The 25,001-nt window shown below is 37.0% G+C and overlaps 1 long non-coding RNA gene across 1 annotated transcript in view; it reads left to right on the forward strand.

The window, feature by feature from the left end:
• LOC131383626 (uncharacterized) overlaps nt 1–24,635 on the forward strand; it is a 189,401-nt gene extending 164,766 nt beyond the window's left edge. Inside the window, exon 3 of the long non-coding RNA XR_009213789.1 lies at nt 24,516–24,635. This is a non-coding gene — a long non-coding RNA (uncharacterized LOC131383626). The remainder of the gene's footprint in view (nt 1–24,515) is intronic.
• The last annotated feature ends 366 nt before the right edge of the window (nt 24,636–25,001 follow it).

Genomic DNA, 25,001 nt, shown 5'->3' on the forward strand with positions numbered 1-25,001 from the left:
CAGAGATGCCACACCACTTCCTCATTACCACAAAATACCAGGATCTCCATTGCATCTGCTGGATCTAAACGCCCAAGTGGCAGTGTCATAGTCCATTTGGGCTGCTATTACAAGATGTCATAGACTGAATGGTTTATAAACAATAAATATTTAATTCTCACAGCACTGGGGGCTAGAAAGTCCTAGGTAAAAATTCCCGAAGATTCGGTGTTGGCCAGGCACGGTGGCTCACGCCAAAAATCCCAGCACTTTGGGAGGCCGAGGTGGGTGGATCATGAGTTCAAGAGATCGAGGACCATCCTGGCCAACATGGTGAAACCCCATCTCTACTAAAGATACAAAAATTAGCTGGCCGTTGTGGCATGTGCCTGTAATCCCAGCTACTAGGGAGGATGAGGCAGGAGAATTGCTTGAACCCGGGAGGCAGAGGTTGCAGTGAGCCAAGATCATGCCACTGCGCTCCAGCCTGGAGACAGAGGAGGAATCCTTCTCAAAAAAAAAAAAAAAAATTAAGTGTCTAGTGAGGCCCCACATTCTGGATATAGACAGAGTCTTCTGACTGAGTCCTTTCGTGGTGGAAGGGGCCAAGGTTCTCCCTTGGGACTCTTTTATAAGGCTACTAATCCAATCCATTAAGTCTACACCCTCATAACATAATCGACTCCCAAAGTCCCCATCTCGTAATTCCATCATAGATGCTGAGCATCTAGAAAGAGCAGTGGGTGCTTAGGGTACTCTGGCCTGGGGGCGCTTCCACACCTGCTCCCAGCTCGGCAGTGCCAAGTTTCTGCTAGGGCGTGGCAAACAGTGAATAGAGCTGATTCTCTGCAATAGTTATCAGGGGCTGGCTCATTTGGCAACAAAGGGTGATGGCCATGCCCAGCAGTTCTGTCCGTGGCAGTGACTTCTTGGAGGCAGGCAAGAGAGGAAGGGCCAAATTCTAGGCTCTGTTAGCCCGAGGTCACCTTCCCACTTGGAGCAAGCAAGTCTTGGCTGAAGCTGAGCACATAAACAGCTGAGACCAAAGGGGAACAAAGATATTCACATGCTTATGGCCTCAAGGTTTTGAAGTGTAATGCATGAGCAGACGAGACCTGGAAGGGCCCATTGAAGGGTAACTGGGCCACTGAGCACTCAGTGCTCAGACGTTAGCTTCTAATACCATTCTGAAAAGAGAAATAAGAATCCTTGCAGAAATGGCTTGTTCTAGGACTGGGGAAGAGAACATAGAATATGAGCCTGTAGCATCTTATAGTACCAGAAAAAAAGGAGTTGCTCAAGAAAAAATACAATAATGGGGTTATGTCAATGAATAAAGGATCCCATAGAAAGGGGTTTTAACAGGCAGAACTAGGACGACTTGAGCAACACAACAAAAATATTCTTGGGTTGCAACCCCAAATGTAAAATACATATCCGTGAGTCTTTGCTGATGAATAAATTATAATTAAGTACATAAATGGGAGAGAAGAGATACCTCACTCATGCCGGAGAATACCTAATAGCTTACGTAGACATTCTGCCCTCAAGGTGGCAGGACCCAAATCTCTACTGCCTAAATGTCAGTTGCATGTTAGGACTTTCTCCCAAAGTGGGCAATGTGGAAAGGAGGGAGAAGAGTAGCCATACACTGGATAGATCTCTCAGGCACTTCCTCAGCCAGGAGGTCAAGTTTAATATCAACAGTGATAAGGCTTGTCATTAGGACGTACCTGTGGTGTGAGGTGAGGAGAATGTACTTGATTCCATGGCCTTCCTTCTGGAACTGACACCCCATGTTTAACCACAAGGAAAACACCACGCAAACCTAAAATGAAGGATGTTCTATAAAATAGCAGAGCAGTACTCCTCACAACGGTCAAAGTCATCCCAAATAAGGAAAATCTAAGAAACTGTCACGGTATAGAGGAGCCAAAGGAGACTTCATGGCTAAAGGTGGTGTCTTGCACAAGATCCCGAAATGGGTAAAACCTGAGGAAATTTTAACAAAGTGAATAATTTCATTATTAATAATGCATCAATATTAAGCTTATTGATTATGAGCAATGTACCCTATTAATGTCAGATGTCAAGAATACAAGAAACTAGGTATGAATTATATAGGAACTCCATTTATTGTCTTGGCAGCATTTCTTTAAACCTAAAGATACCCTAAAATAACACATTTATTTTAAAAAATAAGTAAGGAAAGTAATACAGGAGGCAGACTTAAAAGGAGCCTAAGTTTTTAATGTTTCTCTTACTCTCAAAAGGTTCTGTTGGCAGAGGATGGAAGTCTTAATGGCTGGACTAATTTCAGCACAAATTATTTCCAATCAGAAATTCCTACATAAAAGTAAAAATAAAAGTACATACAAATAAAAAATAACAGAAACATTATACAGAAAATGTATACTTCATTGCTACTTATATAGAAAATGTATACTTCATTGCTTTAGCCCAGGCGTGCTACTAAACAAACAGGCACACAAAACAAAACACAGCAATCTTCAGGAGAAAAATACTAGATTCCCTGCCTCCCTTCCTTCCTTCTTTCCCTCATCTGCCTTTTAATTTATTTAATTAAATGAAATTTTAAATTTCTCTCTTTCCTCCAAAGTTTCTTGAAAGGCAACTATATGCCCACTATAGACGAAAGATTTTTTTAAAAAATGAGTGAGGCTTTTAGACGAATCAAAACTTGATTTCCAGATCCAAAGATAAGAAAATTTTTTTTCTGTAAATGAGTATTGACTTACTCAAAGCAATAGACTATTAAAGTGTGACTAATAGAAAATCCAGTTTTAACATTACCTCTTATTTCTCTAAACCCACTGGACAATTTGGAAGGATGTCCTTGGCTCAAGGGCTTCCTTATGCCTCTGGCTTCTTATTAGCCTAGTAAAGATATGGCAGAGGCTGAGGCAGAAAAGAGGCTGAGCAAAAATCTAGCAGCTCAAATTATCCAACTCTAACATTTCACGCAGTGAATGTGGCCTGAATTAAACTGGCGCATTACAGTCAAGTGCCGGCTTTTAATTTAAGGCCTAGGGATATCAGCTAATTTAAGGTAGGAATGATAAAGTCTATTGCAAAATGACAGATATGCCAATGACACATCATCTCTGCCCACAAGGACCTCACCATCTCATAGTTAAAAGAAATAAACCAATGGCCACAATACAGTAGGATCATAGAGACATTTCTAAGGCCTATGCAACCCAGAAGGGAATCTTCTCCTGATATTGAGGTGGAAGCTTGGGTTTCTACCTGAGTTCAAACATGAATCTACAACTTATTATCACAGAGGCCTAATAATGGATTGTAGAAATCACAAAAGACAATCTATAGATAATCAGGAAGTAGTAATTTCTAACTGCAGAAGGGATGATTGCCAATAATTACGTGCTCAGAGTTTTCATCCACACTTGCTAATTGCACTAAATCTTCAATCTAATTATCATTAAACCCATTTATTACACATTTAGAGAGCTAAGGTTGCAAGAAGTGCAAGAAGTTAAATAACTTACCCAGGATCATGTGACAGGAAGAAAAGGGATTGGAACCCATGTCTCACCTGATGTTGCAGCCCTTGTCACTGAACCACTCTTCTTGGCAACCACTAAAGGTAGTTAGGTAGAGCTCAGAGAGCAGACTCTACATTCATGTACAAGATGCCTACCTAGCTATATGAAGCAGGGTCCAATTAGGACACTGAAACCATAACAGTTATCTTACAATTTAGGAAGAATGTCATATACACATACACGTTATTCAGCTTTTGAGATCTGCAAAGGTTAAAAATATGACATTAAAAAGTCATCAGGTGCAATGCACAAAGCAACAAATTTTTTAAAGTTTAGAAGAATAAAAGGTAAATGTTTGGCTTATTTTTAGAATTTACAAGTTTGAAAGATATGCCTTTTAAGCAGGAACACAGCTGTTTACTGAAATATCTCCATATGATATTATGCAGAAGCTCAAAGAAGGGATTCTATGTATTGGTAAAAGAAGAAATGTGGTTTGAAGAGGCCGGCTCTTGCATCCTAAAGCAAAGTATATCAAGATGTATTTGAAGCTGAGGGACAGTAGCATAAAAATGGATATTGTTTGTCTGTTTCCACACCCAAATCTCATCTTGAATTGTAGCTCCCATAATCCCCACGTGTCATGGGTGGGACCCAGTGGGAAGTAATTGTATCACGTACGTGGGTTTTTCCCATGCTGTTCTCGTGATAATGAATATGTCTTATGAGATATGATGGTTTTATAAAGGGAAGTTCCCCTGAACACACACACTCTTACCTACCACCATGTAAGATGTACCTTTGCTCCTCCTTCACCTTCTGCTATGATTGTGAGGCCTCCCCAGCCATGTGGAACTGTGAGTCCATTAAACCTCTTTTTCTTTATAAATTACCCAGTCTCAGGTATTTCTTGATAGCAGTATGTAAATGAACTAATACACTAAATTGGTACCAGGAGTGGGGTGCTGATATAAAGATATGCCAAAATGTAGAAGCAACATTGGAACTGGGTAACAGGCAGAGGCCGGAACAGTTTGGAGGGCTCAGAAGAAGACAGGAAAATGTGGGAAAGCTTGGAACTTCCTAGAGACTTGCTGAATGGCTTTGACCAAAATGCTGATAGTGATATAGACAATAAAGTCCAGGTTAAGGTGGTTGCAAATGGAGATAAGGAACTGGTTGGGAACTGAAGCAAAGATGACTCTTGTTATGCTTTAGCAAAGAGACTGGTGGCATTTTGCCCCTGCCTTAAAGATTTGTGGAAATTTGAACTTAAGAAAGACGATTTAGAGTATCTGGTAGAAGAAATTTCTAAGCAGCAAAGCATTCAAGAGTTTATTTGGGTGCTGTTAAAAGCATTCAGTTTTATATATTCACAAAGATATGGTTTGGAGTTGGAACTTGTGTTTAAAAGACAAACAGAACATAAAAGTTCAGAAAATGTGCAGCCTGTTGAATTGATAGAAAAAAAAAACCCATTTCCTGAGGAGAAATTCAAGCCAGCTGGAGAAATTTGCATAAGTAACAAGGAGCCAAATGTTAATCCCCAAGACAATAGGAAAAATGTCTCCAGGGCATGTCAGAGACCTTCACAGCAGACCCTCTCATTACAGGCCTGGAGGCCTACAAGTAAAAAATGGTTTTGTGGGCTGGGCCCAGGGCCCCCCTGCTGTGTGCAGCCTAGGGACTTGGTGCCCTGCATCCCAGCCTCTGCAGCATTTGCTAAAAGATGCCAAGCCTTGGCAGCTGCCATGTGGTGTTGAGCCCGTGGGTACATTTAAGTCAAGAATTGAGGTTTGGGCACTTCTGCCTAGATTTCAGAGGATGTATGAAAATGCCTGGAGGTCCAGGCAGAAGTCTGCTGCAAGGATGAAGCTCTCATCGAGAACCTAGGGTAGTGTGGAAGGGAAATGTGTGGTGGGAGCTCCCACAGAGTCCCCACTGAAGCACTCTCTAGTCGAGCTGTGAGAAGAGGGCCACTGTCCTCTAAACTACAGAAGAGTAGATCCACTGACAGCTTGCCCCATGTGCCTGGAACAGCTATAGACACTCAACACCAGTCCATGTAAGCTCTCAGGAGTGGGGCTGTACCCTGTAAAGCCACAGAGGTAGAGCTGCCCAAGGCCATGGAAACCCACCTCTTGCATTAGCATGACCTGCATGTGAGACATGGACTCAAAAGAGATCATTTTGGAGCTTTAAGATTTGACTGTCCCGCTGGATTTCAGACTTGCCTGGGGCCTGTAGCCCCTTCATTTTGGCAAGTTTCTCCCATTTGGAATGGGTGTTTTTATCCAATGCCTGTACCCCCATTGTATCTAGAAATTAACTAACTTGCTTTTGATTTTATAGGATCATAGGTGGAAAGTACTTGCCTTGTCTCTGATGAGACTTTGGACTATGAACTTTTGAGTTGATGCTAAAATGAATTAAGACTTTCAGGGACTGTTGGGAAGACATGATTGGCTTTGGAATGTGAGGACATAGATTTGGGAGAGGGCAGGGGTGAAATTATATGGTTTGGCAGTGTTCCCACCCAAATCTCATCTTGAATTGTAGCTCTGATAATCTGCATGTCATGGGTGGGACACAGTGAGAGGGAATTGAATAATGGAGCAAGTTTTTCCCGTGCTGTTCTTGTGATAGTGAATAAGTCTCATGAGATCTGATGGTTTTATAAAGGGCAGTTGCCCTGCACATGCACCCTTGCCTGCTGCCATGTAAGACATGACTTTGCTCCTCCTTCCCCTTCTGTCATGATTGTAAGACCTCCCCAGCCATGTGAAATTGTGAGTCTATTAAACCTCTTTTCTTTATAAATTACCCAGTCTCAGGTATTTCTTTATAGCATTATGAAAATGGACTAATGCAAGAATCAACACACTCTCTGCAGCTATATTTCTGGAATATCAGATGCTCTTTTTGCAACTTGCAGAAATTTTTCTCATAGATGTGACTACAAGGATCACCACCATTACTGAATTTATCAGGAGCTGCAATAAAGTATTTTGTTCTCAGGATGTCAAAATTTGCCCATGTAATTCAGAATGTAATTGATATAGTTTATAATGCACAGTAAATTTTACTTATAAGATGATAATTTTTATTTGCATTTCAAAATTAGTGCAGGGATGTTGGTATTTTAATCCACAGACTCATGACTGAATATAGTTCCTCTGCTTCAATCTTATATAAAATATTTACTTAAGTATAATTATACCACAAAAGCTTATTCAAATACCAGGCTCCTTTAGGAGATTTTCACAGTTGTCTTAAATCTAGACATGAGGGTTAATCATAGTGTAATTATTCTGACATTAAGCCTCATATACCTTTTTATATACCATACTATTTATAATGCATTTTAGCAGGCTAGCCTTTCAGACGCATAGGAGTCTTTTAGTAAAATGGATTCTCATTATTGTCATCAAGAGTACGTAGACATCAGTAAGACACAGTTACTGGACATCACCTAAATGCACTGTGCTTTTCTAGAGACACAAAGAATTACAAAGAAGCTTGTAGCTCGCTATGAGCTCATATTCATGGAGACACACATAAAGACCTGACTTACAGTATTTAATTAGAAGCAGATACATGCTATAATCTTTAACTGCTATACATACTGAAAGCAGAGAAAAAAAATTCCCTATAACACTCATTGAGGCTTTCCAAATGAAGTGGAATTGGAACTCAACCTTGAAGAATTATTGCTGTCTGCTCTCTTTCACAATTCACACACTGACCACAGTAGCAGCACTTAACTTACAGAATGTTGCCTATGTCCTTTTCTCTTTCTCCCATGAATCTCTTAGCTATTCAGCGAAAGAGGTTTTGCCTTATCTATCCCTGAACATCTAGTATAACACACATCTATTATTCAAATATTATATTGTAAGACGCTAGATAACATTAGGTTCAAAAAGCCATTAGCCCCTATTCTTGCAACCTGGTAGCTCAGAGTCTCACCGGAAAGAGAGGCGTGTGCTACATTCAATGGCCAAAACAATGCAAAGACAGTGTACTACATGCTATGGCAAAAATATCCACCCAAGATAGAAGGAACAATTTACCAAGTATATTTATAGTATTCAACTGAGTGAGTTTGACAAATGTGTTCATCCATCAAAACACCATGGCAGTCAAGGTGCAGAATAGTTCCATCATCCCCAAAAGATTCCTCATGTTCCTTAGACCTCTACCCCACACTCTGCCTTCATCTATAGGTTACCACAGTTTGGCGCTCTGTTATTATGCACTAGTCTGCATTTCATACAAATGGAATCATAGAGCATGATGTACATACATGTAACTTGTATGTATGCAATTTTGTGGTTTCTTTTATTCTTCACAATAATTTTGAGTTTCATTCATGCTGTTTTGTGTATCAGTAGTTGGTTCCTTTTTATTGCTGAGTACTCAGTTGTATGGTTTATATGTCTTTTCAAGTGTTGATGGACATTTATTTTTGCCTATTATGAATAAAGTAGCTGTGAACATTTGAGTACATGTCTTCATATAGACATATATATTTTTTCATTTATTTTGCATAGTTACAACAGTTCCTTTTTTTACAGCACTATTCTTTCAGGCCATTCAGTTATAGCAACTGAACTAATATCCAAACAATATCGTTACATATTATTAATATAAAAGCTAGATCTGATCACTGTGTATGAATGTATTAGAATTGCATTTCCCCTTGAATCTTTTAAATATTTCTATTAGTCATTCTTGATTATTTTCAAGTAGCTAATATTATTTTTGGACAAGCACAGAACCATTTATGCATAAGTAACTACTCTACATAAAAGAGCAGCTCAAAAACTAAATTTAAAAAATAGTTTTAGTTTTTCAAAGATGTCTCATTATATAGAAATTGCATTGACTCTGCCAATGGCTTTGTGTAGTACAAACATTTTAACAATATTTATTTTTGTATGTTCATTTTGTATCCTTAATAAAGTTGAAGAGAAAAGGAATACTTTATAAATTGATAATATTAAATTCTGTTTTGAATAAAAAGCGTCTAAGTGGGCAGTTAGGGCACACAGCAGTAGAGTGGCACAGCTGTTCAAGCTGTAAGATTAGAATTGAGTTTATTTCAAATGACATCTCTAGGTAAACTTCCCTGTCTATTGGCAAACCCGTTGCCTCTATTTTTCTGCATGCTATTAAAACTTCTATCATGACAGTTACCTAGATAGACTGTGTAATTGTCTCTTTACTTGTTTTTGTGTCTGTTAAATAAAAAACACAAAAGGTAAGTGATCTGAAAAGATCTTTGTAAAGAAGAAAAAAGAGATTAGGAATAAGTACAGGAAAGACCACAGTAACTGAATATTCCAGTTGCTCCCTTACATTTCCCTAGCCTTCCTTGGAGTTGGATTTCAGCCATGCAACCCATCTGGGCAATGGTTTGTACATGGTGATGCTGTCATTTTGGGGCTGAGGGGTTAAAAATCCAGTGTTCTTCTAGCAGTGCCTGTAGAGGACTCAGGATGACATGATGAGATGGTAAAACCCCAAAATTAAAATAACCTAAATCCCTGTGAAAGTTGCCAAACCCATGTAGAATTTTGTTTGAGTCAGAAATACATCACTATTGTGTTTAGTCAATAAAATTTTGTGGTTTGAATGTCACAGCAGATAGCAGTAATTACTCTATTTGAAATGCATATGTTACTGATGAGCTTAATGCTTGTTGCTATTGTTTGACTCTCAAAAATATTTAGAGTCTTGGTTAGGGCAAAAATAATAGTTTGCTAGTACTAAAATTGAATATGCTAGTGCAGTTAATATTCATTTTTTAACTACCACCTCAACTTCAATGTCATGTAGAGAATAATTATCATCAAACATATCCTGAAGTCAAAGGTCAAGGCGAAAAATAAACTCATCGAGTAGACATTTATAAGAAGATCATGCAGCTAATATTACATGAATAATTTGAGATCTTGAACTTCTAATAATCCATAATGATATGTCACATAGTTAAGTAACAAATCAGTACTTCCAAAATTCATTTATGCAGCAATTCTTATTGATTTATTCTATGAGGGCTCAAAATATTCTTGCCGATATAAATTTAGCCATTATCTCTAATCTATCATAGGCATTACTATATTTCTTCACAAAAGCACTTGAATAGATCTATCACATTTGAATAGAATTTTTTAATAGTTCTTGCAAATGTATACAAAGAAGAAATTATTTTTTAAACCTGTAGAGTATTATCAATGAAGCTGAATTACTTTTGAGTAAAAGACTTGCTTTTGAGACCTCGGTGATCAGTGATGTGTGAAGGAAAATTTCCTTGCCATATTTTGCTAATTACCTTTCAAAAAGAACTTGTTTCCTGGGTTTTACATTAAGAATTTTTAAAAATAATATATAACATAATAATACACTATTGTTTCTCTGTCATTATTATAGTTGATGTATCTGTAATAGCTGAATATGAGTATCCCATGTGAATTGAACTTAAATCACAAGTGAAATAAGACCACAGACTCAAAGGAATTGTGCATAAGAACGGTGACAGAGCAGGCCTGAGGCTGCTCTCACTTAAAAAATCCTGCCAACAAGTTCAACCCTTGGGTGATGTCTGGGAACTCGGATTTCAGGACAATTCCCATGATTCCTTGATAAGGGTGACTGACTGTCCCTAAACTGTTTATGCAAGCAATATGGCTTCTTCTCGAACTGCTTTTCTTCTGAGAGTCTAGAATTATGGCATGTAGTACACACAGGATGGCTAAGCAACCAACTCTATAAAACCTGGGAACTGAATCCTAATGAGCGTCACCTGTAGACATTTCACATGTGCTGTCCCTCAGCATGGCCCTGAGGGATTAAGTGCATCTTGCGTGACTCCACTGCCAGAGGATTCTTGGATACCTGCAATTGGTTTCCTCCAACTTCATTCCATGCATTTTTGCCCTTTGCTGACTTTGCATTGTGTTCTTTCACGGTAATCACTTATAACCAGGAGTTGAGCGTGTGAGTTCCGAGACCTCCTAATGAACCATCCAGTATGGAGGTAGTCTTGGAGACCCCTTGACACATGGAATTTTAAGTTATCTATATAAAACTTCAGGATTTCTGCAACAAAAGCTAATTTTTGGAGTTTGTTGTTATAATGTTAACCAAAGTTACTAAAATTATTCATGTTTGTGGGTACCTTTCTCTATGCACCTATTTTACATATGTGGTACAGCCGTGGTTGTTGTTACGTACATTGTCAACTGGAAAATGGCAGAGGCCCTGAGGGCAGGAAATAAAATTTATCCAGAAAAATAAAAACATAATTAAAGTGATTTCTCCAAAAACGAGTTATGTACAAAACAATCAATAGGAGGCATGGTTAGGGCCCAGCTTAGAAATCTGTCCTTAAAAAAAAAAATGTCCATAAATGTCTTCTTTTATATATCAATTTGTTGTTTTACAAGTCTATGAGCAATTGATCTGCTAGAAAAAAATATTTTTTAAATAATATGAGCACATGGACTGATACGTGATTTGTTTTCAAGATATCTTTAGGTATGCATGCAATTTCTACGCTTTTATTTTGCTCACTCCATCTCTTAACTTACATTGTAGGTTGATGTTCAACTTCACAAATGAACTAGAAAGCCCTTTAACTCAAAAGAAGTACTACTCTGACTTCAAATAAGGACTTATTTAACTATAAATCCACAAATTTGAACTTTGACTATAGGGTGATTGGGAAATGAAATACTATATTGTAAAAGAATTCACAAAAGCTTTAAGTTAGTTATAGTTTGCCTCTATAACCACATTGTCAGGTAAAAGGTACCAAGTACTGAATAATATAATTTCTCTAAACCCACTCCATACTATCACGTGCCTTATAATTGTTTAGTTGTTTTAAATTGTATGTCACATACATTTTATTTGTATTTCAGCTGATAAGTTTTTTAAATGGAAAACTCTGACATTTTTTTTTTATTTACACAGAATCAAATTAGCAAAACTCAGACAATATTTTGGAGTAGGATTTTAGTCCTAACTCTTTTACCACACATTCCAAGGGACATGTGTGTTTTTGACCATAGGACAGAGGACAGGAGGGTACAAATGTGGATCAGTCCACTTTGAGAACAAGGTTGCATCTAGAGAAGTATGCCAGTCTCTTAGAATAGTAATGTGGGTGGACAAGGGGTGGGATTGGTGGGGGGAAACTTTGTTTTTAGCTTTTGGACTCATTTGTTAATTTATAAGTAATTTCCTATTATGCAAAAATTATTATAAGGCCAATAATTTAAGCTTCCTCTTTTCATATTCATTGGGTCAAGTAATTGGCACCATTTAAGCAATCATTCACATGTACCAAGCAATTGTACATATAAAAGAGACCTGCCTTTTACTAAGAAAAAATAATTTATTATTAAAGCAATCACCCATAAGAAATGTGCTTAGTGAATTCATATCTTCCAAATTCTTACTTATTTTTATGTGTGCACAGTTTCAATGAAGAATATCATTGCTGTAATTTATTTGATTTCCTAAAAACAAGTTATTTTTATTTTCTCATATTTCATTACATAATAGCTAATTTGCATTGTATAATGGTCTCCAAAATGTTGCCAGACTAACATGCATTATGTGATCTGGGATATATTGTTCTGGACATGATTATCAATTCCGATTTTTCTAATGCTAATTGAAAACAATATTTAAAGTACTTGGCAATCTTTTTCATGCATCGGTACTCAGTAGTTGAGCACCGATAAATTCCCGAAGCACATTGAGCAAAATTCTACTCAACACTTCTGAAATGTATTTGTCAGTCAAATGAGGATTTACTACCTTTTTATACTGGATTATTATTCTTCCATTTTATTACTTATACCTTTGAACACAAATGTGAGTTTACTGAAGAGGAATAAGAATAGTGGTTAATTGACCTATTTTGATTGTTTTTTATAAAACAAATATTTTTTAATTTTATCTTTAATTCTAGAAGATCAACTGTCCCACTAACAACAGCTAGAGGAGCTATAAAAGCAATTTCAAATATCTATTTATAGGCATCAGCACACCAACAAAGTGACCATGACAATAGGACCCATCGTTATGGAGGGAAGGAAGTCCGCAGAGGGGCGTCCTGACCTTGGCAACATGTTGGTCTTTGGGGCATTTGCCCATCTTAAGAAGCAGCTGGAATTGTGAGTAGAGCTTTCTGCGGTGTCAAAGAGATGCATCCATGGTAGGTCTTCAGACTGTCATCTTCATTTGTTGAGGAGTCATCTACATCATTAATGCAACATTTCTCTAGTTGTTGTTAAGATTCCTTCTTTGTCTTACGTTTTCACAGTTGTACTATGAGGTGCTTTTGTAGTTTTCTGTTTTAATTTTGTTAAGGGTTATAGAGGTGGAAGTAGAAATGAAATTGAATTCAGGATTCTGCAAGAAAATCTGCTTCAGTAAACAAATCAGGCTTTTAGTTCAGATAAAATAATCACCACAATAGGAACAGAAACAAACCCAGATAAGCCCGTTCTTATAAAAACTGAGGCCAGGTTCAAGCAGCTCAATCTTTACTTGGAGAAAAATTACCTGCCCTTATCCTAACTGACTGATGGAAGTATAAGTCCTCTCTGGCAGAAAACAACATCATCCAGATTCTTCAACTGTCTTTATAATTTTTCAGACACAGCATGTCATTTAATCAGAAAAGGGTATGCATTAAGAAGATAGGCATTGACCAAATTCAAAAGATTAAAAGTAAGAGGAAAAATAAAGCCACAAGACATCACGATATTGCAGTTAACCAACAAAAACTTTAAAGTAACTGTGAGTAATATAGAATATTTTGGAAGAATAAAACACAGTACAGAATAATCAAGTGGAATTCTACAAGTGAAAAATAAAAGCAGAAATATGTCAGTACATCACTTTAACATTAGTTTAGACACACCTAAAGAGAGGAATAGTACACTAAAGCTAGATCAGAAGAAAATTTACACATCAAGGTACGGAGATAAAAGCAGGAAACGTACAGAAACAAATGGAAGAGATGAATATATGAAAAGATCTAACATAACTGTGATTACAGTCTGAGAAAAAGAAGGGAAAGCAAAAACGGGATAGAAGCAATATTTGAAGATATAATAGACGACATACACCTCAAAAGTATGAAAACTCTCAATGAAAATATTTGCAAAGCTCTGTAACCTCTAACAGAGTAAATACAGAAAAAAAAAGCCACAGAAGTACATTATAGAATGACTGTTAAAATGTAAAACAAAGAAGGAATCTTAAAAACATCCAGAGAAAAGTTGCCTTAAATGATGTAGATGACTCCTCAACAAATGAAAATGACAGTCTTAAGACCTACCACGGATCCATCTCTGCTCAGAGTCTGTGATACTGTGGCCCCAGATGCCTGCTGAACTCTGCTAGCATCTGGAGTCACAAGCAAGTGACTTATGAAGGACAAAAGGCAATTGATACTTTTATTTTTTTCCTAATAACTGAAACTTCTGATATAAATTGTATGTGGATCTTCAGAAGACTTTTCCAGAATCAAGCTCTATTTGTCTACATGGTGAGTAGTTAGGTAATTTACTCTTGTGCTAGGTTTCCTGACTTTTTTCCTCTTCTAAACCTCTACTCTGCTCCCTAATATTACTTTCTTGTCTCAAGTTCCACTTTCAGGGGGACCCATGTTCAGACAGGAGGCAATGAGCTAACTAGGTTTAGAAGGCTTTGTTCTCCATATTATTCATTCTACAATTTATCTTTTTGCTTTGTAGTAGCTATTATGAATCAATATTCGAGATGCTCTTTCCGGCAATTAAAAGAGTTCTAGTTTATTTTATCTGTTTATGTTAAATTTTATTGTTTATCTTAAAATATTTAAAGTTGCCTTGGTATCTCAGTACATGCACCATTATAAATATTTTGTGGTTACTAAAAAAAAGTGTTGTATGTTCCATGAGTGTATGTTATTGCATATTAAAATAGATCAATTAGGTAAAATTATTTTGGATGGTGTAATCTTCTGTATCGTTTTTAATATTTTTCTCTGCTTAATTAATCAAATCCTGAGGATATGACAAAATTTCAAGCTGTTACTATAGATTGATCAATAATCCACATATAATTCTGTTTTTATTTTTAATATACTAAGGCTATATTTTAGGTGACTACCTCTTCCTGATAGATTTTAATTTTTTCATTACTCAAGGAAATTTTTGATATTGTCATAACATTTGCCCTATTTTTTATTGTTTTTGCCTTATCTCCCTGTTTATTAATTATCTTCATGTGCAGTTTACAGTATATTCATTTTAAGTAGTATGTTTGGCTTTTGTTTAATCCAATATTACAGTTTTTGGTTTCAGTTTTAATGTCTAAGACAAGTTCCAGTCCTAGACGTTTTATTTTCAAAATAGCCACTGAATTTCCTTTTTTTGGTGGGAACTGAATATCTGCTCAAGTTTAATTCTGTAATTTGTTAAGAAAACAGTACCGAATGATTATAAACATGTATCTTCTTTGGGGCAATAATCTCTCTGTAAGATAACCATAGTCATCTTTATTCTGCTAAATGCAACTATATAAAACTAATTCTACTTATCTCTGTATGCCATTATTGAGAACCTATTATGTGAAACAATACGCTTGCCCACTAATTCTATCTTTCAAATTTCGACTGTTGGTAGAGATATCATGATTCGTTTAGGTTTCCAGAAATGATTTGAATTTTTACTTTAATTCTCAGAGCCTTGAGAAGTTACAAATAATATTTTTTACTTGCATAAAAACTTCCAGTAATCAGCTTTAAGTCTGTACATATATGCAACCCATGCCAATATCTAATACATTTAGTTTTTTTGGACATTAGTGTATACTTAACTACACTTATTTTCCTTATCCTTCTCTTTAATTTTATATACACATCAATGTATCCTTTAGAATTCTCTCTTCTACGAATTTCAGTCCTTACCTTGCTTAAACTTTTTTTTTAACACACAAAGGTTCTGTCTTTACACTCAATTCTTTTTTTTTAATATACTTTAAATTTTGTGATACATGTGCAGAACGTGCAGGTTTATCACATAGGTATACACGTGCTGTGGTGGTTTGCTGCACCCACCAACCCGTCATCTACATTAGGTATTTATCCTAATGTTATCCCTCCCCATGCCTCCCACCCACCAACAGGCCCCAGTGTGTGATGTTCCCCTCCCTGTGTCCATGTGTTCTCATTGTTCAACTCCACTTATGAGTGAGAACATGCAGTGTTTGGTTTTCTATTCTTGTGTTAGTTTGCTCAGAATGATGGTTTCCAGCTTCATCCATGTCCCTGTAAAGGAATTATTCTTTAAATAAAAATATTTAGTGATGCCTTTAAAATGTTTTGAGTATGTTCATATCTTAGGAAATAAAAAAGATAATAAATAAAATGAAAATAGCTATGAAAGTTCACGTAAACATAGAAAAGCCTATATAATCTACAGAAAAAAAAACTGGAAAAATGTAAAATACACCAGAAACATGAGGCACAAGCTAGTTCACGTTGAACTTGCTCTTGTGATAATACTCCTGAAATTAAAGTCTTCAAAATGTGTGACTCATTAACATTAAAATGAAATGTTGTATTATTATGCTGAATTAGCACTTAAAGAAATCTAAACTAAAATTACTACAAAAAAGATAATGTTTCAGGTTCAGTGATTGCCAACTAAGCAATTTATAATCAATAAACTTAACATCATTTCTTATTCTATTCCATATACCCTACCCTATGTAGGAAATTACCTATGACTTTATATTTTAATGACATTGAGAAATTTTCTACAGGATGTAGAGTCTTTACTACTTATTGTTTCCAATTAATAAAATGACTAATGTTAAAGATACTTTTAATAAAATTTAAAGTAATTATTTCTATATCTTTTCATTTTAAATAATATAAACTTTTTAAGGAATTAAAAATACTTGATTGGGTAGGTGTTTCCTTACACTTTGTCAAAGATAATTTATTGTTATTCTGAAAAGATTTCAATCTACAAGTCATGGATATTATGCATATAATGAATTTCTATTTATTTATTTATTTTTTGACACGGAGTTTCGCTCTTGTAGCCCAGGCTGGAGTGCAATGGCGCGATCTTGGCTCACTGCAACCTCCATCTGCTGGGTTCAAGTGTTTCTCCTGCTCCAGCCTCCCAAGTAGCTGGGATTACAGGCGTGTGCCACCATGCTGAGCTAATTTTTGTATTTTCAATAGAGATGGGGTTTCACCATATTGGTCAGGCTGGTCTCGAATTCCCGACCTCAGGTGATTCACTTGTCTCGGACTCCCAAAGTGCCGGGATTTCAGGCATGAGCCACCGTGCACAGCCTGCTTATAATGAATTTCTAACATTTACCAAAGACAATAGTGAAAGAGCATGGGACACTTCCTCCCGGGTGCCTCTCCTTCCTCCCCTCACAGCCGTCTTCTGTCCTGGGCTCCCGGCAGGGGCTGTAGGGTGTGAAGGTTCCTCCTCTCTGCGCAGGCCTGGACTTCCTTATGTCCGACCTGCTCGTTCTGGGACCTCTGACTCTTGATGGGTCGTTCTGTATCTTATTTACCACACATAAACAATGGTTTCTAGAGGGCTATAGGTTTTTAATGTTCTTTGAAGTTATAATTTCAAGTATTAAACATATTAACCATCAAACACACTGAGTAGTGTAGAAAATAAAGATTAAAATGCTGTGAATGTTAGAGTATTACCAGATTTCTTATTTCCTGGGCTTATGCTCATAAACAAATTTTAATAGATATTCAGTAACTTCAGCTTGTAGTTGTATCACTTTACTGTCCATTATTCCTGACTTCTCATCATATAAATAAAATGTTGTTTTTCCATATCAGTTTTTTGGCTAGGTATTGAATGATACAACCATGAGAGTGAAAATGAGCAAGTTCTTGGCTTGGCCCAATAGGTGAAAAGTTGTACTGTGTAGGTCTGCTCCGACTACTGTTTAGTGGATAAACCAAAGAAATAGTTAATTTCTACAATGCCAGAAGAAGAGCAGAAATTTTTTTCTTTGCTTAATTTTTGTATTATAGGTTCTCACAGAATGAATAGTAACACCCTGCATAATTTTAGGGACTTTTTTTGTTAAATTATTTTATTTTATTATTAATATTTTTTGAGACAGAGTCTCACTCTGTCACCCAGGCTGGAGTGCAGTGGTGCGATCTTCAGAGAAACGCAAATTTTAGGGACTTTTAACCAAAAATATTTTACCTTCCTTCTTTTATCCTGAATATTTCTAGAAAACTATTGCCTCAATCCTTTGTCTAGGGATTTCACATTCTCAATAAAAAGTGTTGTGTGTGTGTAAGTGTGTGTGTGAGAGAGAGATTGCATACACAGAGAATAAAATAACATTCTTCATATACACTAAATTTAATTTGAGATTAGGTAACATACAGAGGGCCAATGCTTCTATAAACTTCTGAGTGGGTACCCACAGTATACATGGGGACACTAGGCCAAATTGTCATGAAAGAAAACAGGAAATTCATTTTTATGTGCTTTGCTTCAATTATAAAAGTATTGAGAATTTTCCATTGCTTTGACACTTTTGATTATCCAAAACAAAAATCTGTTTCTTTTTCCCACAGATTTGAGAAGACTTCAACCGTGTTTTTCAGTCTTAGCAAGTTCTGAAATCACCTGAGTATCATTAGCTCTTAGAAGTTTAATTTTAGTGATTTGTGGAGTCCATTTTACATTTCTTACATTTATATATTGATGGGTTTATTTATCAAGGTTGAATATAATTTAGGGGGAACTCGAAGCAAATTGGCAAATTCAACTATGTCACTTTTTAATACAAACTGTCTATCCATATGGAAGTTTATAACTCAAAATAACTCATGATCAATTACAACAGAAAAGTAGCCACATCATCCTACTTTTGAGAAGTTAACATGATTATTCTTTGAAATTGAAATATTTTAAGCTGAAACTGAAGAGGTGTGGAATTCCTTAAGTTTACACAATAATATTCAACAAGGACTCTTGATTAAATATGCTATATATAGTCTTGAATATATGCTGAGACTTTTAATTTGTCCAACTAAAGCTTACATCCAACTATCCTGAAATTCTTGTTGAAGTATTCTGAGTAAGCCATCACTTTTTCTAATCAAAATATCAGTAGTGTTTTAGAACTCATAATAGTCAGAAATTTAAAAAATATTAATAACGAAAAAGAGGATCTAGCTTAACCTATTGGAGAAGTTGTATGGATAGTTTCTCTGAGATGTAGATTTCGATTGGCTTCATAAAGGAGCTTTAATCAGGGCTAATTTTGGCTGCTACATCATGGAACCCAACTTAAAATCATTGCTCACGCCGGGCGCGGTGGCTCAGGCCTGTAATCCCAGCACTTTGGGAGGCCGAGGCAGGTGGATCACAAGGTCAGAAGATTGAGGCCATCCTGGCTAACACAGTGAAACCCCGTCTTTACTAAAAATACAAAAAATTAGCTGGGCGTGGTGGCGGGCACCTGTAGTCCCAGCTACTCGGGAGGCTGAGGCAGGAGAATGGCGTGAACCTGGGAGGTGGAGGTTACAGTGAGCCGAGATAGCACCACTGCACTCCAACCTGGGCAACGGAGCGAGACTCCATCTCAAAGAAAAAAAAATATCGTTGCTCAGCTCTCTCTGCCCTAACCCCACAGCAAAGTCCTCTTGCATCTGCCCTGATGGTGATATCACTACAGAATGATGGCTGACATTGGAAATGTTCTTCTGATTTTTTTTTAAGTCATATCTTACTCACTTGGAATGTGTGACTTCTTTCAGTCCAGGTTACCTGCCACTGGCCACAATCCTTAAGTCGACTTCTAGATAGAAGTAGAAAATAGAGTGGAGGGCTAACCCATGACTCATGAGAAACGAGGTCAGCTCCCAGGAAAATGCAAACGAGTGGGTGTCTTTGTTGCTTCCTGAAGTATTATCACCTTGTAGAAAACTGTGTGTCCAAAGCCACTGAATCCATCATTCTTTTTAAGAAGGCCACATAATACATTAACAGTTATATGATGATTCTTTAACTAGACGTAACACCAAAAGAGAACACGCTGCTTTCTTAATACTAATTTAATGTCAACTGTTCTTGTGGTATATCATTTAAATACATGTAAAATAATTTATATGGAGGGTCTCCTTCCTGTAGGTAGAGGGGCTGCAAGTGTTCCCAAGACACAGTTCCTATGGAAGAAAGTATTTCTTCATCATGGCATTACAAAGCTGTGATTAATGCTGTGCAATGGTGAATAAAGGTTTCAGAGGATATGAGTAAGAAAATGCTTCCCAAATAAAAATTAACTTTAAGAAATAATAGTGAAAAGTAGTAATTACCCAAGCAACGAGGACAGGACCGGGCCAGAAGCAGGTGAGGTTTTGGTAAAAGTTTCATAATAGCATTAATCATAGTAGCTAAAACTTGTGTCACACCTATGATATATATTAGGCATTCTTTTAAGTACTTTTCATGATTCATAAGATAGGCACTATTGCTATTTCTATATGGTAGATAGGCTTAAACACAGAGATATCAATTAACTTGTCCAAAATTACACAGCTAGTAATTGGTGAAGCCAGGTAATCTATCTCCTGGGTCTTGTTATGGCCATTGTCGCAAGGAGTATACCTCGCTGGAGTGCTAGACTTTTATTTTCCAACCAAAAAAATCCTTTCCTTAAGGTACATGTATATCCCTCCCATCTTATTAAAAGATGCATTTCAAATGAAATTTTGCTCTTTATGCTTCAGTATTTACTAAGCGTTTTATCTTTATATCAATAATAATAATAATGATATTTTGGTTATCCTTATACAATAATAATGATGATACTGTAATACCATTAGGCAGAAAAATTTCACAGCAATTTAAGATCACAAGACATTTTAAATCATATATATATGTGTAAACATACATATATACATCTGTTTGCAAAGAAACATTATAGATGGTCCGTAAAATATTTTCAAAAATAAAAGCATATTATATTATGGTGTGATATTGTGGGGAAGATAAAATGCAATTAGGAATTCAAAAAGGAAAATGCAGCAATGTAAACTTTCTGACTGCTGAAGAAGAGTTTTTTTTCTGTAAATTTTATAAGGTCTCTGGTATTGAAAATAAAATGGTATTGAATGACATTGGCATTTATCATCTATGGCATATATGTCAATAAGATAAAATAATTGTGGTTCATAATGTCAATATGCAACATTGCAAAATTTGCCCTTTACAACTATTTTAACCTGTGATGAGAAACATAAGATGCAAATTTAAATGTAAGGGGAAATATTTAGGTTACCAAAGAAATTAGCAAAATATTTGAAAACGAAAATTTGAGACAGTTGGGAAAATAAGCACTTTTCCGCGTCTTAGGAACCACGGCCGTGGCCAGGGCTGATGCTCTAGCACTTCATGAAAAGCCTGATTTTTCTCCAAAACTTAGAGTGTGTTCTTCCCGCCTCTTTCCTGTCACACTGAAGGGAACAAGATACCCTCAGATTTGGTGCTGTCCAAGAAAAGGTTGCAACTAACCACCCAGAGGGTATTAGGAAAAATCCGTTGCTCGTGAGTTACTAATATGAGTTACTAATAAAGTCCTTAAGCTACAGAGTGTGAGGAATTGACTCTATTTTTTTTTTTTTTTTTTTTTTTTTTTTGAGATGGAGTCTCACTCTGTCACCGAGGCTGGAGTGCAGTAGCACAATCTCCACTCACTGCAACCTCTGCCTCCCAGGTTCAAGTGATTCTCCAGACTCAGCCTCCTGAGTAGCTGGGATTACAGGCGTCACCACCATGCCCAGCTAATTTTTGTATTTTTAGTAGAGACGGGGTTTCACTCTGTTGATCAGGCGGGTCTCGAACTCCTGACCTCATGATCCACCTGCCTCGGCCTCCCAAAGTGCTGGGATTAGAGGCATGAGCCATCGCACCTGGCTGACGCTTAGTGGTTAAATTACACATGTCTTTGATGCCTACATCTTTGCAGGGTACGCCTTGTTGAATCCTTCCAGCTTCTCAGGAACAATTCATGTCTGCTGATGGGACATTTCAGCAAATGGTGTTTTAGAGAAAAAGACCCAAGAGACTTGTTCTCCTTTTCATTTTCACTTAACTTCAACAGTTGTAAGTCACTTATAAAAAGTATTTGGCAATGTATCTTCTAAGATCGTTAAGTGCTTTGTAATGTCTGTGCCCTGGCAGGCTGCCAGATCAGTATTCTGAATTCACCAGATCAAAACAGGTTATGTAGAAAGAGCTACCCAAGAGTGACTTGATAATGCTGATTATGTGAAGCTGCTCCTGAGAGTTCAGTACACTCTACAAGCTGCTGTTGCCCCTAGTATTTGGTGTGACAGAACTGCTTAACTCCCTTGATGCTGTGATTCTAGAAGAAGTAATTGCTGCTTTCCAACAGTGGAACACTTAGTCGCTTCAACTCCACCTCATGGCAGAATCCTCAAAGAATAAAAATGGTTCCCAGAGCCATTGTCTTTTTTATTATTAACTCACAATAGCAAAGTAACCCTAGGTTAATAAAAACTTAAAAATTAAAAAATAAAAGTGATAATTTCAAAGTCCAACTTTCAAAATTTCTAAAAGCAAACTAAATTCTCTGTGTCAGTGTGGGACTCATCGATGTTCTGAAAATGAGGTTCCTGGACCAGAGGCACCAGTATCACTTGAATTTGCTTAGAACAGCAAATTCTTGGGCCCCAGCCCTAAGCTATGGGATCAGAATCACTGGGGTGGGACTCAGCAGTCTGTGTTCAACACGATCTCCAAGTCACTCTGATGCATACTTAAATTTGGGAGTCACTGATAGAGAGATTCATCCGTGCTCTTTGGAGTGATCAGGCCCTGGATTTTAATCTCAGCTCTGATACTTACTGTCTGTGATGGTAAATACTGTCAACTTGATTGGATTGAAGGATGCAAAGTATCCTTCCTGGATGTATCTGTGAGGGTGTTGCCAAAGGAGGTTAATATTTGAGTCAGTGGACTGGAAGAGGCAGACCCACCCTCAATCTGGGTGGGCACAATCTAATCAGCTGCCAGCACAGCGAGAATAAAAGCAGACAGAAGAATGTGGAAAGACTAGACCGGTTTAGTCTTCCCATCTACATCTTTCTCTCGTGCTGAAAGCTTCCTGCCCTCAAACATCGAACTCCAAGTTCTTCAGCTTTGGGACTCAGACTGGCTTCCCTGCCCCTCAGCTTACAGATGGCCTATTACAGGACCTCACCTTGTGATCATGCGAGTCAATACTCCTTAATAAACTCCCCTGTATGTATGCATCTATCTTATTAGTTCTGTCCCTCTAGAGAACCCTAATTAATACACTATGTGCAGAGCATCTGCTTACTTACTGATCTGTGTTTTAATTTTGCCATCTGTACATTGGAGACCCTACTTACCTAGACAACATTTTTGTCGAGAGGATGGTAGCAAAACACCTGTGAAAATGCTTCCATTGCTGCTAGATCACCGAAACTAGAAGAGCCATAGATTAGGATGATGAGAGTGGCACCTATTTGCAATCCTAGAGCAGCAGACACTCCATGAACAGAGTTAGATGTGTGGGTACATGCCGGGTTTGAGAAAGCAAGCTACCCATGGCAGCTGCTTTTCACAGATTGCCACCAACCCACCCATTCTGCAAGGGTGATGTTTCCAAAGATTGACTGTGGACTTTCCCCACCTGTCAGGCACATTCCCTGAAAACAGCCTGGAATGACATATAAGAATTAAAAGTGTGCCCATCAGCATGGGGGAGATAGAACGGACAGTTTCTTTTCTTGTTCTCTTCATCAGATCAGGAACATAGTTTTGTTTGGATTTTAGTGTCAATCGGTTTTTGAATTCACTTGAGCAGAGCTCCCTCTGCCCAGACACTGTAATATAGGACATGTTTGGGGACAGGTGTTGAATGGGTTGTGAGTATTTGACATTCACTAATCCTCCAAACTGCTTATTGGAACAAGCACAAACTCAGCTAAATTAGTAACTATTTAGGATTTGTGAGTTAGCATGGGAGCCCAACAGCTATTTGTTCTCTTTAAGAGAAAACATCCCATTTTCAGAGAGAGCAGATGATTTATTCAGAGACAATACATTCAGAAATTGGGATATCTCTCTGATCATGAAGAAAGCTCTTCCCAAATCAGCCTGATACCCTTTAGGAGTCTGAACCAAGCGTGCTGCATCAGAAAACCTTTGCCCACAACTCTATTTCATATTTAACCTGCCTTTCCTTTATACCCCTTTTTCTTCTGCATGTTTCTTCATGGTACTCCCCATATCTGATCTTTTAAATGTTTATTACTAGATGCCTGTCCTTTACACGGCAAGAACCCTGTGTGTTTGTTCACTGCTGTGTTGCTAGCACTTAGAAGAGTGTGTGAATATGGTAGCTGCTCAATACATATTTATTGAATGAATAAATGAATTAGTGTCCTTGCTATTTTTGCTAATATCTTGCTGTTAACCAATTCATATTTTTTCATTATATAATTTTATTCAAAACAGGTGTAATGCTACTTACATTTTCTCTATTTTAAACACCAGTGATTCAAAAAATTCTACATTATCAGAAACCTATTATTCTTATATGAGGAAAAGTTAAGGATCCCTTCTTAATCAGAATTAAGCACTGTAGCTCATTTTCTTTTTATTCCAAGCACTGCAAAACAACCACCTAAAGCATATTCTTTTGATTCTGCATCACCCTCTTCTCTTAATATTCAACATTTGAAAATAGAAAATAAGAGTACATGACACCAAAATACAGGGGAAGGCAGTTATTGTACTTTCTACAGTAAATCTCTATTTGGAATAATAAAAAAGAAAGTCATCAATGCACAGATCTTATAAAAAGAAACAACTAGGAGAAACTGCAGAGACTAGAGTGTGACATCAATTTGCTTTACAACCTCTCCGACAGGACAGTCAAAGAACATCAAAAAAAAGAAAGGAGGAATATAAGAGCAGTAAGGCCGTGCCTGAGAACTAGCGGCTCCGGAAGGAGGAGGATGTGAGAGTTGGCCCTATGGCGACACTGGGGTAAGTATAAATCACTGCCTTATTCAGAAACACACTCACAGGATGTTTCTTGGAAAAGTAGCCAAAAACCTATCACACAGTGAAGTTGTTCAAGAAAGAAGAAAAAAAAAAAATCAAGGTTTATATTTATGGCTCTTCAGGCTGAGAAACATTTAAAGTATTTTAAAGGAGAAAAAATGGAAGGAAATAAAGGCATGAGATTTCTGATTTTTGTCAAGAAAGGGACAGAAAGAGATTAACTTTCTTTCAGCTTCACATGTGTAATGTAGAATTTGTCACTGAAGTTATCTTCCTCCAGGTTTCTTTTATTTATTTTTTCCCAAGAATGTCAATGTCTTATCCTCAAAACTATTAGAATGGGGCAGGG

The sequence above is a fragment of the Hylobates moloch genome, unplaced genomic scaffold (genome assembly GCF_009828535.3).
Source record: "Hylobates moloch isolate HMO894 unplaced genomic scaffold, HMol_V3 SCAFFOLD_5, whole genome shotgun sequence".
NCBI classification, from domain to species: Eukaryota; Metazoa; Chordata; class Mammalia; order Primates; family Hylobatidae; genus Hylobates; species Hylobates moloch.